The sequence below is a fragment of the Petromyzon marinus genome, chromosome 51, assembly GCF_048934315.1.
Source record: "Petromyzon marinus isolate PM22_M1 ecotype Great Lakes invasive population chromosome 51, UKy_Petmar_22M1.pri1.0, whole genome shotgun sequence".
NCBI classification, from domain to species: domain Eukaryota; kingdom Metazoa; phylum Chordata; class Hyperoartia; order Petromyzontiformes; family Petromyzontidae; genus Petromyzon; species Petromyzon marinus.
The window spans coordinates 9,700,493-9,720,333 of NC_133717.1; the positions used below are offsets into that span (position 1 = coordinate 9,700,493).

Here is a 19,841-nt window from a genome sequence, read left to right on the forward strand (position 1 = left end):
GTCTCTCCCCCCCCCTTCACGTTGAGAATCAACGTCACGCGTTTAGAGCAGCATTTGGCTGACATAAATTTCCACGTGATAAGCCGATTCGTCGAGTTACCATTTGTGATGGCCAGATCGCTTCTGAACGAGAGCTATATCGCTCAGTGGGCTCTTGCGTGGTAAAATAAAAAAAGCGTAATAGTTTCGTTTAAAGTCTTCCTTTCAAGTGCTAACCAGGCGTAAGGCCACTTACCTTCAGCAGGGCTGCCGAAGCGGAGCTGGCATCCCAACATGCTCAAAGCTGAGAGGCAGCTCAAGGAGTGAGCACCCAACTCAGCTGCTTCATTGTTGCTTCATGGATGTTCTTACTCCCTGCCTCCCATCAATCACTTCTACCGCGGGCAGCGCGTGAATCCAGCTCCGTTCTCGGCAAGTTCCAGCTTTGCCAAAACGACGGCGTTCGTCGGCGGTGAACCCGACGGTTCGGAAATGTTTTTTTGTGTTTTGTTCTTTCACGAAGGAGACTTGTCTGGGATTTTTTGTAAAATAAATAAATAAATTCCATCTAATTTTACTCTTTTACGCAAATGTGTGTTTGTTCTCCACTCTGGTTGGGGCTGACAAACGTATCTTGCAAAGTGCAGGCTTGTTGACTTTTTCAAACTGTTCGCCAATGAAGGCGTGCGCCCTTAACTTCCATTTAGAGTTTTGGCAGCAGCAAATAAACACACAAACTCTTCGTTTTTAAATAAGGGCGAGGGTCGGAAGCAGGGAGGGGGAGCAGGGAGGGACGGGGAGCAGGGAGGGAGGGGGAGCAGGGAGGGAGGGGGGCAGGGAGGGAGGGGGAGCAGGGAGGGAGGGGAGCAGGGAGGGAGGGGAGCAGGGAGGGTGGGGGAGCAGGGAGGGAGGGGGGCAGGGAGGGAGGGGGAGCAGGGAGGGAGGGGGGCAGGGAGGGACGGGGATCAGGGAGGGAGGGGGAGCAGGGAGGGAGGGGGAGCAGGCAGGGAGGGGGAGCAGGGAGGGAGGGGGGCAGGGAGGGACGGGGAGCAGGGAGGGAGGGGAGCAGGGAGGGAGGGGGAGCAGGGAGGGAGGGGGCAGGGAGGGAGGGGGGGCAGGGAGGGAGGGGAGCAGGGAGGGAGGGGAACAGGGAGGGAGGGGAGCAGGGAAGGAGGGGGGCAGGGAGGGAGGGGAGCAGGGAGGGAGGGGAGCAGGGAGGGAGGGGAACAGGGAGGGAGGGGAGCAGGGAGGGAGGGGGAGCAGGGAGGGAGGGGGCAGGGAGGGTGGGGGAGCAGGGAGGGAGGGGAGCAGGGAGGGAGGGGAGCAGGGAGGGAGGGGAACAGGGAGGGAGGGGAGCAGGGAGGGAGGGGGAGCAGGGAGGGAGGGGGAGTAGGGAGGGTGGGGGAGCAGGGAGGGTGGGGGAGCAGGGAGGGAGGGGGATTTTTATCTTTTTTACCAAGTTTACCGGAGACTGCTTTGGGGCTCACGGTTTCACAGAATTCCGCTATCGCGAGCCTCTGCATGGGGGACTACAGCGTCAGTCGCACGATCTCCCGCCATGATCAATCCACCGCTGGATAGAGACCTCAACAAGCAGTCACCTCTTCTCACGGTCCTGCGATGCATCCATGGCAAGGATCCCTCGCGTTGCCTTCAACAGACTGTCGGGGCAAGTGCTGTTTGCGAGCACCTATTAATGCCGGAACGGAACACGAGGATGTGGATGGCCAACGCCACGCCCGGCCGCCTTTGTCTCCTGTGTGCCGATGTTTACGCACCGCACCAGTGACTTGTTTGAGGTTGAGTCGACCAAACGGAGGCCCAGGATCGATTCAATCACGCGCCACTGTTGAAGCCCCGTGATAAATAACTCTGGAATGTAATGATGATGGGGGGGGGGGGGGGGGTTATAACATCGTTAAAACGTTATATTCAAATGCTTGACGCCAGCTACTGCAAAGTTAAATAGAGCTTAGACTTCAAAGAAAAAAGAAAGTAAATCTTGCAAGCCCAACAAACCACTGCTGGAATAACAATCACTCAGCTGGTGTCCCCGGATCCACGGAGAGGCGCGCGACTTGCCAATGTTTATGGAACCCAATACCGTCAGATTTTTTTTGACAGCAATTTAAACACATTCTCATTTTATCAATTCAATTTTTTTTCTCTCTCACCAGGCTTGCACCTCGCTCCCCTCCGCCACACACGATCAAATCAGCGTGGAGAAGCCACTTCGAGACTTTCGGTTGACTCTCTCGGCAAGTCGAACTCGGGCGTAAGAGAGAATAAATCGCAAATGACAGCCCTCTGCGGAGATTGTTGTTTCTATTGAAGAATGTGGCACCCATCCATCTGGGCGCGCGAGGCTGGCAGGCGCCTTGTGATAGCAGATGTCTCTTTGGCCGGAGACACGAGCACCAGCGGTGGCCCACTCGTGGGGCAGGGGGGGGAGGCGGAGATTGCGAAATTTGAAATCTTTAGGAAGAGGGAGGAGGTGGTTGTTGTGGTGGTGGTGGTGGTGCTGGTACAACCTCATTGGAGCCGATGTTGAGTGGATATGGGGGTGCGGCAATCTGGTGAGCTACCATACGTGTAATCATGTAAACACTAATTGACACCTTAATACATAGAGGGTCACAGAGCTTTAGGGGGGAAATTGGAGCTGGCATACTGCCTCGCTGTTTTTCCACTTGCCTGTGGTTCCTCGCGTCTCTTAATGGAGCGAATACTTCGCGGCGCATTACAAGCGGAACTTCTTATCTCAGAGCTTTGCATTATAAATGCATATGTTCTGAACCTTGCTCGTTGCAAAACTATAATTCCAACCGCAACTCGAACTCGAACTTTAATGCAAACCGTTGGAGCACAACAACAATACGTGAATCTATACCCCCACCAGCACATTGCTGGCTGTGTATAACACCATTCAATAATATTAATAATACGTTGAGGTTTATAAGTTTATTTTGCTTGACCGGATGAGAGCTCAAAAGAGCAGGACGTGTCTCATTTGCAAGAGTGACCTGGGGCATTGATCTCCCTGTCGATGAGATGGGGAGTGGTAGGCAGGGGTGAGTCCATGGATGATCTCTGAATTCACGTATCTCATTTGCAAGAGTGACCTGGGTTATTGGTCTACCCGTCGATGAGATGGGGAGTGGTAGGCAGGGGTGAGTCCATGGATAATCTTTGAATTCATGCAGGGCTGGATTTGGAACCAGCTTACAGTCGTCTCCTCCTATAAGCTGCAGTCTCAATCTTGATTTGAAGCTTTCGTGACTGCAGGAATCCATACTCTTTGGTTCTTTCGGTAAAGTCACGTGGGTAGCTGAAGTCTCCTGTGAGCAACAGTCTACTGTAAGCTACAGTCTACTGTGAGCTACAGTCTCCTCTAAGCTACAGTCTCCTGTCAGTTCACATCTGTGAGCCATTCTGTCATTTTTTTCGCTCGTACTGCTGGCAAACACTTTTGTTTCCGACGCCATCTTTTCCATAAGGGCGGATGATGAACATTTTCCAGTATACTACTTTTTCAAGTAAAAAAAATGTTATGCACACATACACACAAACACCAGCAATATGTTTTAGTTTCTGTATTGGATATACAGTTCGTCTGCCACTAAGGTCTTAAAGCCTAAGCTTGCGGATTATTTTACGTTCCCAGTGGAACTGAAATGCTGGGGAAATGTGGAGCTGTCATGAACTGAATTTAAGCCAAACGACAGCCCCGGGAACAAACAATTAGCGGCGGTAGCTCTCAATTATTGTCCGTGTTGCGGATTTACGTTTTGTTCCTGAATTTATTCATTACCGTTGTTTATCCAGGAAGGCGGCGCTGAATCTCAAGATTCATTTTCGCAGTCAGGGTTGGTGGGGAGTCTACATTGCTAAGTTTCATCCCAAATGTTTAATTTCCCGGTATTTCTTCAACAATGGGATGCTTTCGCCAATGCTAGTTTTATGGTACGGGCGGTTTTTTTTTTTCGATATGGAAAGGAAGTCATGGCCAATATTCTCCACCGGAATATTCTCCACCTGAATATTCTCCATCTGAATAACGTCCCGGAAATCGAGGGCAATATTCTCCACCTGAATATTCTCCATCTGAATAACGTCCCGGAAATTGAGGGCAATATTCTTCACCTGAATATTCTCCACCGGTATAACGTCCCGGAAATCAAGGCCAATATTCTCCACCGGAATATTCTCCACCTGAATATTCTCCATCTGAATAACGTCCCGGAAATCGAGGGCAATATTCTCCACCTGAATATTCTCCATCTGAATATTCTCCGCCGGAATAACGTCCCGGAAATCAAGGTGAATATTCTCCATCTGAATAACGTCACGGAAATCGAGGGCAATATTCTCCACCTGAATATTCTCCATCTGAATAACGTCCCGGAAATCAAGGCCAATATTCTCCACCGGAATATTCTCCACCTGAATATTCTCCATCTGAATAACGTCCCGGAAATCAAGGTGAATATTCTTCACCTGAATATTCTCCACCGGTATAACGTCCTGGAAATCGAGGGCAATATTCTCCACCTGAATAACGTCCCGGAAATCAAGGCCAACATTCTCCACCTGAATATTCTCCATTTGAATAACGTCCCGGAAATCGAGGGCGATATTCTCCACCTGAATATTCTCCATCTGAATGACCAAAAAGTAAGCTTGCTGAATTGTGTTCCCTTCAGCCGTGTCACAGCACTGCACAATGTTCCAGCACTGTGCTGGTGCATTTAGTCTTTTACACAGACAAAGAGCCCCCGTATAGCCTAAACAGACTGTAGGGGCAAGTGCTGTTAGCGAGCACCTATGAAGGCCGGAACGGTACACGAGGGGGTGGGTGGCCAGCACCACTCCCGACCGCCTTAGTCTCCCCAGTGGCAATGTTTTGATCCACCGCACAAGGTACTCATTTGAGGCTGAGTCGACATAGGGGAGGCTCAGGACCGGTTCAGATAATCGTCACTGGTGTTGACCGTGAGCGGGAATCGAACCCGGGTCGCCAGGTTCATAGCGCAGCGCAGCGCGCTAACCGCTACACTACCGCTCCCCACCCAGTCTTGCACATACACGGAAACACAAACTGCGTGGGAGCGGTGGTGGTGGTGGCGGACGTGCGGGTTTCACCCATCAGAGGTCCCCCAGTCCAGAAATACAGACTCTTAATCACCGGAGCTTAATGCAAGGAACCCCGAGCTAGGATAGGACGCACGTGTGTTGGTGTGTGCTGTTCATCTTGGATATGCGTTGCTCAGTCAATGAAGGTCGCCCCGAAAAATCCTCTTCCCCTTGTGGCAGACGGGCCTTTCGTGTCCGATGCCAGACAGCTGTTTTGCACTCATGCTCGTGCGCATGAGCGTCTGCACCCTCTCGGTTTGGAGCGTGGTGGCCGCAGGCCGCTTGGAGCTCCACCGCGGAATGTCTACGAGGATGAATTGTCGTGAACCGAGCCAGAAGAGCTAAAGGTGCAGCCTTACACTTGCCCTTCTGCCACCGGTAGTACCCCTATTAGAGGGAGCTCTAGAAAGCACCTTCTGCAAGTTATTTTGGCCTACTCTTCCACATTGGCCAGTTGTCTCGGAAAAAGTGGGATTACCCACACTTTACCCCACCACACGCAACCTACCTGCTTTGGGGTGGACAGAGTCAGCGGGTTTGGTGGGTGGGGCTTTCAGAAACCAAAGAACCTGCAGGAAAACCGTACAAACTCCACCTAGAAAGACACCCGCAGTCGGGAATCAAACCCCAGGGGCCACTTGCTGTGAGGCACGTGTGTTACCACTGCGCGGCCCATCTGTCGCCCGTTATTCATCGTTATTGCCACCATTGAGAGAAATAGAAAATGTTGATCATTCCGCGCTAATTTGTGGCTTTGACCGAACCCATTTTTGTTACTGTCTGCTCCCGACACTTGACCCGGTGACCCGATTACTCTCGGTAGACGTCAAAAAACACAAACAGGGGACCCGTTCTCCGTCTTTACATTCGTTCGACGGAGGTAAACAACAATTGTGTATTGTGTGCGGTGCCGGATTAAGCTAGCGCGGGGCCTGTAGCATCTTACCTATACAATTATTTTTTTGTCTGTCTGTCCGTTAGTCAATGTGTGTGTGAGGGTCCATGTGTGTGTGTAAGTCCATTTCTTTGTGTGTGTGTGTAGGTGCATTTGTGTCTGTGTTAGTCCATGTGTGTGTGTAACTCCATGTGTGTGTATATCTAAAGTCGATGTCTGTGTGTGTGAGTCCATGTGTGTGTGTGTGTGTGAGTCCATATATGTGTGTGTGTGTGTAAGTCGATGTCTTTGTGTGTGTGGGTCAATGTCTGTAAGTGTGTGTAGGTCGATGTGTATGTGTCTGTCTTTTTCGCCCGGGCAACGCCGGGTACTTCCCGCTTATATATGTTATAAAGGCGCCCTAAACAAATATTTAAACACAAATTTTTAACTTGCATAGTAAAGTAATTGTATTTTTCCATTTGCTATACAGCCAAATAATACGACAAATCGCTAACCTTAAACACCTAGTCGTTCATAAAAGTTGAAGGCAGTATAGTACTATATTAACAGAGCAAGTGCAGAATCACTGAACCAGAATTGATAACTTGAAAGCATTTAGCGCTGGGCCCTTGAAAGTGCGGGCCCGTAGCTACATATGTAGTAGCTTCTACATATGTAGTAGCTACTGCGATAATCCGGCACTGTGTGATTTTTTTATTTGTATAGCCCAAGTCGGTGAGTTGCAACCAGTGCGCAACTTCGGAAAAGTCCCACGTGGTGCCGCGATATTTTTTACGAAATGCCGTCATTGGGGCCGTCCATAAATAACGTCACGCCCCTGGGGGGGGGGGGTCAGACATTTGTGACGATGTGTGACGAGGGGGGAGGGGAGGTTGAGAAATGTGACGTCACATCAAAATGCGCAACTTTAAATAAATATAGACAACACGTTCTACTTATATTCTTGGTTCTTTCGGTAAAGTCACGTTGAAGGGAAACAATAAAATAATAAAATATATATATAACAATACAATTCTCACGACGTTTCGACTGTAACACAAACAGTCATCATCAGGTGTGAAAACCAACGGCAAGAAACATTTGAAAGAAGTGGCGGTTTCAAATGTTTCTTGCCGTTGGTTTTCACACCTGATGATGACTGTTTGTGTTGCAGTCGAAACGTCGTGAGAATTTTATTGTTTTATATATATTTTTTTTATTTTATGGTTTCCCTTCAACGTGACTTTACCGAAAGAACCAAGAATATGAATCACTGCAGTCACGAAAGCTTTAAATCAAAACGTTCTACTTAATAAAATAGACTTTTTTAAATAAATGTGTTCTCCTAGAGTGCAGCGGCACATTAAATACGCACTACAATGACAATAGTTAAAAGCGAATTGAAGCATGTTTTATATTTTTATTGTGGGGGGGGGGGGCAGTGCTTTGTGATGTCATATTTGAGTGGGGGGTCTGACGTTTTTGGGACGCCGTGTGACGAGGGGGTCAAAAATCGTCCAAAATCGCGTAACGTCATTTATGGACGGCCCCTATAGGAAAGAAAATAACCTCGCCCGCTGTTTCGCAAGTTTCTTCTTCTGAACGGCCAATGCGTGATGCAGAGCATGGACTACAATTTTTCACGGTCAAGGTGGTCAAGCCAGATAACTGCTTCGGGAGCAGGCGGAGTGTATCGCCGTTGTCTCCTTCGTATTTGTGGATCGAGGCATTGCGTCATTGTCCGTTGCACGGTCTGTTCTGGATGACCACAGCCGCACACTGCTGGAGAGTTGTATTTATTTAGTTTACATATATGCATCAGGTGTCTGCGTCTGCCATGGTTTGTGTGGATGCGGTTTAGGGTGGACCATGAGCTTCGTGGAATATCAAAGCTAGGGTTCGTCGGGAGTGGGTCTTTCTGTGTGTGTGTATATACTTTTTGGTTCTTTCGGTAAAGTCACGTAGGTATAAAATAAAATAAATCACGACGTTTCGGGCGCAACACAAGCGCCCTCTCAACCCCTTCGGCCGTCCCACGTGCTCCGCAGTTGTCATTGTTCTGCTTGCCGTGTGCCGCCAAGGTTGAGAAAGCTCCAAAGATTGCCGTGGCATTAGAAAATATTGAGAAGCACTAAAAATGTTTATGTTTAGTTTGCGTGTTTTTATTTTACATGAGACACCCCTCCCCGCCATTGCCATGGATAATTGAGAGTTGGCTAAATGAAAGATGAAAGAACAATTATTTAGTTGTTTTGTTCCACGCTAAATTGTGGCTTTAGACGACTATGCGATGACGATATGGTGCGGTTGTGGCAATATTAATAATTGTGCGTTGGCGATGATGAAAGTGTCGATGCGGAGGGGATAAAACGTTGCCATAAAAGCTCCTCGCAGTGAGCTTGAATCATTCTTTGGTTCTTTCGGTAAAGTAACGTAGAAAGAGAAAATAATAAATTAAATAATAGCACACGACGTTTCGATTGCAACACAAGCAATCATCATCAGGTACAAATGAAAGAGAAATCAAACCTAGTAAACTTAGAAATATAATGCAATACAACACAGAGAGTCGGCTAACATAACAGTCAACACCCTACCTGGTTAATTACGTTTTCCAAAGATTGCTAAATTTTAAGAGAGAGATAAAACACAGAACAATTCCTCCAGTCACAAAAGCGCCAAATTTAGTTTGAATCATGTGTGTGCAGTCACGAGTAATTCCTGCAGTCACAAAAAGCGCCAAATTTAGTTTGAATCATGTGTGTGCAGTCACGAGTAATTCCTGCAGTCACAAAAAGCGCCAAATTTAGTTTGAATCATGTGTGCCGGTTATCAAAGCCAGACGAACCACAAATAGGGACGTTTGCCCAGACACACACACACACAATATACCGCCAGACGATATAAATGGAAAGAATAAAGCTGCATAGAGTTACATTAGACGTATATATTATTAGATTATACCATTAGACCGACCATTCACAAAGCCAAAGGTGATTTTCCTTCTCAAACGAGCGTTGAAGCGATGTTCACATTTACAACTCAAAGCCAGTGGTAGAAACTCCTCTTCCGTCATGAAGCGAGTCTTGGTGAAGCGGCGGTTCGTGAACCATGCTATGAAGCTGGCGATCTAAGTTCGATTCCTGGGCATGGCTAACACGAGTGGTGAGTGATATCTGACCGGTCCTGGGTCCTGCCTCCACCAACCCGCACTGGATTCCACAGCACCACTGCTGCCCCACTATGTGCTTTGACAAATATTTCAAATTAATTATCCATCGGTCAGTCGGTGTCTCAAGTGAGTGGTCACAACCCAAAGGACCAAACGTCCAAATGCTTCATTCAACATGTCCAAAGAAAGCAATCTAAATCTCCATTATGGAAAGGGGACTATTTTATTTTTTGTGCAAAACATTTTTGGTGGATTGCTCATCCTTGCACTTTGTGGTTCTCAATTGACAAGATCAATGGCAAGCATATTTCAACAAATGCGATTACAGTGAATTGAGCACGTGATCAACCTGAACAATTAGATGCAACTGGGAGCATTTAATTCAAAGTTCTTGAGTAAAAGCATGGACAGAGCAAAACGGAAGGCCGCGATCTCCAACGCCTTTGAGAAAGGACACGGCACATCGAGAGAGTTTGAAAATAATGATGATGATGATGCAGCAAAGTAGAACAGGCACAGATCTGTACCGAATGGGCCCCTCACGATATTTTATTTGCTGTCGGTGCTCGCAGATTTGGTTCCCATTGAAACGTAACGGGGCAGCTTGGCAGTGGGGTGAGACGCCCCGAGGGGAGGTCTGAGGCTCACATTATGTAGCAGTGCTCCACTCACCCAAACAGAAGCCAAACATCCTCTTGCGAACGGCTTTGTACAACAACCCGTGAGTTCATGTCCAAATCTGATAGCCAAAGTACAGCCTCGGGTGACGATAATGGATGCCTTCAATGCCTCCGCTGAATACTAATCGAGGTTCTCGGTGGTTCACGATGTGGTCCGCGGTCTGTTTTTTTGTGACTTCGCGTGCCAGTCTTTCCTTGACATTCCAATTGAACAGATGGTGGCTGCGTCCGCCGTGGTACATTTGGTTCGGTGAGCACCATTGTTTAATTGATGCAGGTCTAATCCCGGGGGGAAGGAGGTTTAGTGGTTAAGGTCGGTGATGAGACATTATTGGCGAACGTTGCTGAATGTCCAATGCTGTAATCAAATAGATTGTGCCCGGTGGCGTAGTGTGGTTGGAATGGGCCCTTTTGCAAGTAATGAAGTGGGGCCCCCTGTAAAAAGTCCACAAAACCCGGTGCCTGGGCCTCTCCAGGGCCTGTGGGACTTGGTGCAGTTGCACCTCTTGTACACCCCATGGCTTTGTACCGTATGTATGCACCGTACTTAGCCAACCGTGCTACTTGGAGGTGCGGGTGAAGGACATTACTGGTAGTGTACTTTTCTCGGGCTTCAAGTGGTAATACACTTTTGCATTATATTTATGATGTACAATATTTGATTATTTCAATTCATTTTACTCATTTGGTATTGTAGCTATCATACCACTTATTTCAATTTGCACTACCTTGTGCATTTATACTTATGTAATGCTGCCACAGTACTGCTATCAATTGATAATGTCTTGCTTAATAATTAATTACAACCCTTTGTCATTCCACTGCTGAATGAATGCATCTCCACACCGCGTCGGTTATGGGTGGCTGTTTGACCTTACCGTGCCACATGTAACAATCACAATAATAATAATAGATTAAGACAGACATAGTTGTGAAGCAGGCGATATACGATCATGTAATATTCATTCATAAACCAAATGTGTAAACATTACACTGATAATTGCTGATGACAGCTATTATCATTTTCATCAAGACAATTTATATGAACATTAAAAAATACAAAAAAATACACATTGTAGCAACTTCCAATTGTCTCTCCAATCCACAGCTGTTTGAGAGCATTGCTATTCCCCACGATTCCCTCCTCCGGAAATCAAGGAGTCAGCCCGTCCTTTGGAGGGGACACTCCCCCTCTCCGTCTTGATGGCAGTAACCCAGCCTGTATAAATCGGAGACAATACCACAGCTGTTTTGTTGCTGGGTGGATGGAAAAACAACACAAATCCGTCGACAAATTTTCACGGGGGCACGGGGTCCATTCATAACGTCCCGGAAATCATGGCCAATATTCTCCACTTGCACGACCATAAAGTAAGCGGCTGAATTGCGTTCCCTTCAGCCGTGTCACAGCACTGCGCCATGTTTCAGCACCGTGCTGGTGCATTCAGTCTTGTACACGTGTAGTGTAATAACGTCGGCTGTTGAACAGCGGCGGCAACTGTGACGGACAGACACAGTACACACGCCGGTGAGGGTGTGCACGGTGTGTGGGCAGAGGGGAGGAGCTAGGGTAAGGGTCACGGAGGACCCCATCTGGAGGCCCCTGGAACCTGCTAGCGGGTTCGAGAAGGGAGGAGCGGGCAGGGTGGAGCCAGGCCGCGCTGGTAGCATAAAATGAGCTCGAGGCTGCCGGTTCGGGGAATGAACTCGTCTCGTCAGTCGTCGCTAAACGTCTCCGCTAGATATTGCGCTACGATGGAGAGCAGTTGGCTATCTCAGTCAGCGCCGTCAGTGTTAGACGGCCGGTGTTGTGTACAGGCTGGGCTGAGCTACTGTGGAGAGTGTGCGGACGAGACCGTTGAAGTTGTTAATAAATAAAGTGCCTCCTGGAAACTGTCTCTGAATCGTTGACTACACATACATGGAAACACAAACTGCGTGGGGGCGGCGGTGGTGGTGGAGGACGTGCGAGTTTCACCCATCAGAGGTCCTCCAGTCCAAAAATACAAACTCTTAATCACCGGGGCTTAATGCAAAGAATTCCGAGCTAGGATAGGACGCACGTGTGTTGGTGTGTGCTGTTCATCTTGGATGTGCGTTGCTCAGTCAATGAAGGTCGCCCCGAAAAGCCTCTTCCCCTTGTGGCAGACGGGCCTTTCGTGTCCGATGCCAGACAGCTGTTTTGCACTCATGCTCGTGCGCATGAGCGTCTGCACTCTCTCGGTTTGGAGCGTGGTGGCCGCAGGCCGCTTGGAGCTCCACCGCGGAATGTCTACGAGGATGAATTGTCGTGAACCGAGCCAGAAGAGCTAAAGGTGCAGCTTTACACTTGCCCTTCTGCCACCGGTAGTACCCCTATTAGAGGGAGCCCTAGCAAGCACCCTCTGGAGGTTATTTTGGCCTACTCTTCCACATTGGCCAGTTGTCTCGGAAAAAGTGGGATTACCCACACTTTACTCCAAGGCCGTAATTATAATATATAGGGGGGGGGGCACATCCCGCAATATTCAACTATCCTCAAAATGTCCCCCCCCATATATTGCTATTAAAAAGTAATTGCTATGCTATGTAAATGAAAAAAAACTATTTGCTAAACCTTGACCACAATATCTGGACTTCTCTTCATATAAATCAATGCATAGATTTCTGTTTATATGATTGTGGTTATAGTTGTACTGTATTAATCCCTAATCTCTGCCATTACATACAATGAAACAAGAAATGGTCAAAAAGTAAAAACAGAGCAATGTAATACAATACATTATTAGACATGATTGTAAAAATAAACAAAAAGTCCATCAAATGTGTTCGTTATTTTTTTTATATATTTTAGGCAGGAAATTAGTTTTCAAATTTAGATATTTTTTTCTGGGTTGGGACCCCCAGACACCCTGGAAGATTTGGTCCCCCCCAATGTTCACTCCATGGCTACGGCCTTGCTTTACCCCACACCACACGCGACCTACCTGCTTTGGGTGGACAGAGTCAGCGAATTTGGTGGGTGGCGCTTTCAGAAACTCGCACCATTGCTTCAACCGCCGCGCTGGCAAGAGAGATCGAATCGAACCGGCGACCTGGGGATTGCAAGCCCACACGCGTGCCAACCGGTTACACCACCGCGGCATCGCCGGTGGATTCGACGTAAATGAATGCTGCTGCCACGTTGCCTGCTGCCGTGTGAAGTGTGTGGCAATGGCACTGTTGGCAGACGACGCCCTTTTCAATTCCAAATTGTCGAAATGATCTTTATTGCAAGTTGTGAGCCATGAATAATAACCCACTTCCGAAAACCTACCCCCCCTCCTCCCACCCCACGCTTTCTGCCTTCAGACGATCTCTGGACAAGTGCCTTGAGAGAAAAAAATGCGCGTACAGTGCGCAATTTTCCATGAACTCATACATTTTGTGATGCAAATAAATCCCCGAGTCCATTGTCTAAGTCTTCCCTTTGTTGTTGAGAACGAGCTCCGAGGTGGGGAAACAGGAGCCACCGCCGCTCAACAAAGTAACCACCAGGTTACTTTGTTTTGTGCATCGAGAATGCGAGTGACCTCCGTTGAATTGAGAAAGTAACTCATTCATGTAGGTTTAATGACCACGATGACGTCAATTGTTTAACCGGGATGCAGGAGGGGAGCGATGGGTGCAATCGCTCCCGAAAATTGGCATTTCATTGATATTTGGCAAAGAAAATACGTGGAATATATTTTTCTATTAATGTCGGTCCTAATTTGAAAAAGCTTGACATTTTGGGACACCCCCCCCCCCCCCACAACACCCTTAGAAGTTACGAGATCTGCCTCTGACTGGGTTGTTGGACCAATTTAATGCAATGAGAGTTTCGTGTGGCAGGAAGCAAAGAGAACCCGGAGAAAAAACCCAGCAACCCACATGGGTAGGGGGGGGGGGGTCACACTCAGCACCGCCACCCACCTCGCCACCTAACAATCCCACACCTACAAAGCCAGACCCGAAGCCAGCTTAGCTTCGGTTCACTCCGTAAAGAGAGGTAAGTGGGCTTGGCCGTGACACCTGTCCTGGGAGGCTTAATGACGGTGGCAGCAAAGGATCGGAACACGTTCCCAGAAAATACGTCCAGAGGGGTAGATGGAGTGATGAACGCGGCTCTTGTGAGGATGCTCAACGGATGTTTGCATCGCAGGAATGCGAGCGACCGCGTCCCCTTGGCGAGGCCTACAGTATCACGCAGCAGTGGATTTACGATGATGAAATTGTATATGACACAATTTACATCTGTCCCTCCTTCCAAATATTCACAATTGAAAACAAAAGCAGGCCGAGTCTGGCTTCACATTTTGTCGGGCAGCTTGAATTCTTCTGCGTGTGATTCCTGTAGATGTGGCTGAGCTGTGGAATGTCGATTTCTGGGGAAGAACTCAAAGCGCACAGAACCACACACGTCTGGATTCTGCTTTTTGCAAGTGCCAGCGCATGCATGCCTTGTGGGTCCTGTGTGCAGACCAAAGCTGAAGCACATGGTAACAAAATATACATTGTGATTAATTTACAGAACGAGGAGGTCGTGTAAGCTTGGTGTAATGGTTAGCACACTGGATTTGCAATCCAGAGGTCGCCGATTCAATTCCATCTTCCCCTTAAAACAACAATGCGAGTTTCTCAAATTTCCCCAACCTCTGTCCACGCGACAATATGCATTGAAATTCTACATGCTTTTTTGTTTGTTTTAATATATACACAGATTGATTTGGCTGTATATGGGGATGCTGCCACAGTGGTGTAACTGTGAGGACACTGAGACTTGTAATCCAGAGGTCGTCGGTTTGACGACCTCTGGATTACCCAGCGTAGCAGATGAAACAATTGTGCAGGTTTATTTTGAATTCTCACCACCTCTGTCTACCCCGCAGTATAAACGGGTACCACTACAAGTTAATCGATCGACAGGGTCCCACGTGGTGGGGTAAAGTGTGGATACTCCGGCCTCCTACAAGTTGGCTGGATACTCTCTCCCTTAGAGGGGCTTCACGTCCTCTAGAAAGGGCTCGCTGGAGCTTGCTCTCGTGTAGGCCCCTTCCACCCGCAGTGGTGTGAGTCAAGCAATTGCAGGGCTGCGCCTTTTGCCTTCACCGTGCATAGACAACCCCACCGACGTTTCTGATGGCCCTTCTTCTTCCTCTTATTCTTCTGCTTCTTCTTCCTCTTCTTCTTCTTCTTCGTCTTCTTCTCAGCAGCTGATTGAATGCTTGCGAGTGAAGTGATTGCTCCATATTTTACGTCGAGGCGTATTGCAAGATTTTAAATAAACGGTGCAATGAGAACGGTGGAAGACTTGTGGAGGCTTTCAAAACATCATGTTGCCCTGACTTATAATTTCCCCTCGCTATTATTTTAGCATTTGAGTGGCGGGGGGGAGGAGGTCGTTCTGTGCTTTGCCTCGGAGTCAAATTTAACGAGGTTGCAGCAACAATTATTGGATGTCAGTCGAAAGCTGGACGGGGTACGTTTACACGGCCTCTACAGCTCTTTTGCTAATCCACTGCTAGATGAAGGCCTCCCTCCCCCACGTGGTGCGGGTCGTGGGTGGTTATTTGACCACACTTCGCCGTTGCCGGTCAGCGCGGAGGTTGTTGTGAAGGCGAGGGCCTTAGACATAAATAAGTAACGCTGACATGGGAGCATAGAAGTAGAGTACAAGCGTGAATTCTGCTGCGTTGCCCTCTTGCTACACATCATGCAGCCCAGCAGCATCCTCAAACACCTATTGTGTAATAATTGGTTTTATTTAGCGCTGCCCTTTGTGCAAATTAAAGCTCACAGTAGCTGAGATAACACGGAAAATCTTGGAGGGCAGCAGTGAGCCGGTCGCCACGGTGGCGAGATGTTAACTACCTCACCTGGTATGCAGGAGGTCGCGAGTTTGATCCCGACATTCACGCCTGTATATTAGGAGCTTGCGTGTCTCTCTCCCCGTGGTCGCGTGGATTTTCCCCTGGGTCCTCCGGGTTTTTCCCCTCCACATTTAGAATCAACGTGCACTTAGAATATCTGGCTGCTATAAATGTCCACATGGCAAGCCACTCCTTTGAGCTGTCATTTGTGGCCAGGTCGCTTCTGAAAAAGAGCTACATAGCTCCAGTGGCACTTCCCTGGTGAGAATTTAAAAAAAAAGGTTAATTGCCCAAGCTCTCCCGTCTTCTATATATTAAGTTGTTTTGCATCTAATTTAGAGGGTGTTTTACATGCGTGGTGGTCACCCACCTGAGCATTATCCAGGGCCCAAAAATCTCTGCTTAGCTCGCGACCTCCGACGAGATCATTCACATCGCGGGTGACCGCGTTGAAGGGGTGGCAAATACTTTGACGGTGATTCGGATTGACGTCGAAACGAGCAACAGCTCTAACGCGCATTCCGAGACGAAATTCGGACCCGGCAGGCAAAAAAAGAAATAAAGCGAATGGCAATCGAAACAGCTCACGGTGCGTTTTGTTGTCATGCGGCGGTGAGCGAGCACGGGGTGATACGAGAGCGAACTTTGTACGCGCAAGAGCGGCGATCCCGCTCATTCGCCCACTCCGCTCCTCTGTAAATTCCACTTTGTTATGATTATTATTTTTTCGTCTTCCCTTTCTGAACAAAGATCAATAATCTAATTTAGACTACTCCCTTTTATTTTATTTTAGGGGGAGGGAGTGGTGGGCCAGGGGGGGGGGGTGGTGGGACAAAGTGAAAACAGATGTTGCCGAAATGCTGAGATCGCAGCGAGGCGTGCGCGCAAGTGAAAAGGGGGGGGGGGCGCAAGTGAAAAGGGGGGCGCAAGCGTGACGGGGGGAGAGGGGGGCCCGGAGAGCGATCGTGAGGGCTCGCGAGCGCGACCTCTGACCCGAGCAGCTCCCGGTCGGTCGGTGCGCGGTTCTCTTAGACACGTCCGAGGCCACGTTCCGAGTTTTATTGGCTGACGCGGGTCATGTCCTCGCAGCGGCGGCGGCGGCGGCGGCGGCGGCTCTTTCCCTGGCCGGTGAATGAAGACGGTGGCCGCAACGCGCGACGCTTTTCCCGACGCGCTTCTGCGGCCCGTCTGGAAACGCTCTTCGACGTTAGGAAAGTCGCTGTAGCTAAGCACTTGTAAATGATTTGGATTGGCAAATGCATTTCTCCTGAACTGCTTTTCCCGTTTAATTTGTTGTCCTTCCCCCGCACCTCCGATTAGCGCGGTTGGCTACGTACGGCGCGAAAGAAGTTCAACGTACACACGTGCATCCGCACACGCACCCTCCTTTGCGATTATTCTACTTCTGTGCGAGGGCCTCCTTCGTGTCTTGCGGGCCCTGATGGTTATTTTGCCGTGCTCCTGTGTACCCAGTAAACATGCAGCGTTGGGCCAACGTTGTGGTTGTCATTGAGCAAACGATAAGTGGTATATAGACTATGAACTCGTAATCATAGTATCCGTTAGTTTTTCTACTTTATTCTTAGGGGCCGTCCATAAATGACGTCACGCGTCTGGGGGGGGGGGTCAGACATTTGTGACGATGCGTGACGAGGTGGGGGGGGGGGTTTGAGAAATGTGACGTCACATCAATATGCGCAACTTTAAATAAATATAGACAACACGTTCTAATGAATTAAATAGACTTTTAAATAAATGTTTTCTCCTACAACATCAGAGTGCAGCGGCACATTATATACGCACTACAATGACAATAGTTTAAAGCGGGGGGGGGGGGGGGGGACAGAGCTTTGTGACGTCACATTTGAGGGGGGGGGGTCTGACTTCTTTTGACGCCGTGTGACGAGTGGGGGGGGCGGGGTAAAAAATCTTCCAAAATCGCGTGACGTCATTTATGGACGGCCCCTTATATTGTGTCTAAAAGATACGGTCACGCTTAGACGCTTTACAAATCCAAACTTATATTTGTACCGTATTGTATATTTGCATTGTGTATTTGTCTTGTGTATTCGTGTTGTGTATTTTAATTTCGTACTAACATTGTGTATTGTGCACTGAATTGAATTGTGCGTTTGCGTTGTGTACACGAATTGTGAATTTGTATTATTTGCATCGTTTGCTGTATTTGCAGTGTATTTGTGTTGTGTATTATTTATGTCGTGTCGCCTATGTTGAATAGTATATCTGTATTCTATATTGGCATTGTATGTTAGTAGTGCATATTTGTGTTGCTCTCTCTCTGCAGTGTGCTCCCATGTTTCCCACTGCAGCGGTGGAAATGTTGGTGAAATAAATTCCGCTCATGATGAAGCTCTGCGAATTGATTCCTTGCCAAAGCTAGCCCACAATGTGTGCAACTTCGAGTCCCGGCCACGGCTAACATCAGTGGCGAGTGAATCCCTCCCTCCTACCTCTTTCACCCACCAATCCGCACTCACCCAGCGTGGTGAAGTATGGTCAAACAACCCCCATTGACCGACATTCGTCAGTGGACTGGAATAGGTTTGACGGCTTCGGAAACAACCTGTACCGTTCCCGATACCCACTTCTATCGCGACGAGACTCAGCTCCCTTCCCTGGCTGCCTTCACATCCCCAAAACCGGCACAGCATCCATAGCCTAATCATTGCACACTCAGCGCCAGCAGAGCTGACATCAAAGAGATCCGCATGGAGCAAGCCTCGTATTGGCAAAATAAATCAATCCAATCTGTCATATTTCCTTCTGAACGAGTGTAAAACTACCCCTGCCCTATATATTCTAACGTGACCTATTTTCTCCACAGCTATTCATTACCAGTAACATGGCCTCCCTTGCTTAGCACGTGTGACAAGTGTGATCAGTGACTGGCTAGCGCAGTGGCTGTAGTTGTGCCCATCTGTACAAACTCTACAACAATGTTCGATTACAGCGTCTAAATTACATCTGGAGTGGTGGCGCGCAGTGGTTAGCACACTTCACTGTGAACCCCGGGAGGCCTGAGGTCGATTCCAGGCCGAGACTATCATAAAGTGGCGAGTAATATCTGAACTGGTCCTGGGCACTATCACCAACCAGCCTGACCACTGTGGTGAAGTATGCTCATGTCTCTAATGGTGGAGGGGCCTCGACGAGAGGGAGCTTGAGAGAACCCCTCGGGAGGCTATTTAGCCGAAGATTTTACAAATTAAAAATGTGTCCCCGCCCCCAAATAGAATGTCTACTTCGGCCCCGCAATGAGCCAACATCACCGCTGAATCGAAAATATTTTCCAACATTTCCCACCCCCATTCCCGCCACATTCAAAAGTCATTGTACAAAGGCGCGGCCCTGCAATGCTTCGCTCACGCCGCTGCTGGCAGAAGGACGTCCACCAGAGGGGGCCCGAGAGAGCTCCCATCTAGTAGCTGCTTTGTCTTACCCTTGGTCACTGGCCAGGCAACTTGGAAGAGGTGTGAGTACCCACACTTTACCCCACCACACGTAGCCTGCCGATCGACGGGGGGGGGGGGATTTAGGAAACCCGCTCCGTTGTTTCGACTTCCTCGCCGGGTGATGGAATTGAACTGGCAACCCACCGTTGCGCACCACTGTGGCAGCGTCCCATGAACGCCGGGGCTGTACGTGTGTAGTGTAATAGCGCCGGCTGGTGGACGGCAGCGGCGACTGTGGTGGACAGACAGCACACACGCCGGCGAGGGTGTGCGCGGCGTGTTGGCAGGGCCGAGGAACTAGGGCAAGGGTCACGGAGGATCCCATCTAGAGGCAACTGGAACCTGCCAGTGGGTTCGACAAGGAAGGCGCGGTCAGGGCGGAGCCAGGCCACGCTGGTAGCATTAAAGGAGTCGAGAGCTGTGGCTCGAGACTGCCGGTTCTGGGAGTGGACTCGTCTCGTTGTCATCTCGTTGCCGTCGTCGCTAAACGTCTTCGCTAGATATTGCGCTGCCAGATTGTTGCTGGCTGTCTCAGTCAGCGCCGTCAGTGTTAGACGGTTAGTGTTGTGTACAGGCTAAGCGACTGTGGAGAGTGTCAAGACAGCGACCGTGAATGTTACCAAATAAAGAAGGTGCCTCCTACAAACCTCGTTTCCG

At 48.9% G+C, this 19,841-nt stretch overlaps 1 long non-coding RNA gene across 4 annotated transcripts in view; it reads left to right on the forward strand.

The window, feature by feature from the left end:
- The window catches only part of LOC142931260 (uncharacterized), a 101,368-nt gene that overhangs the window by 47,744 nt on the left and 33,783 nt on the right, over positions 1-19,841 (forward strand). The window lies entirely within an intron of this gene.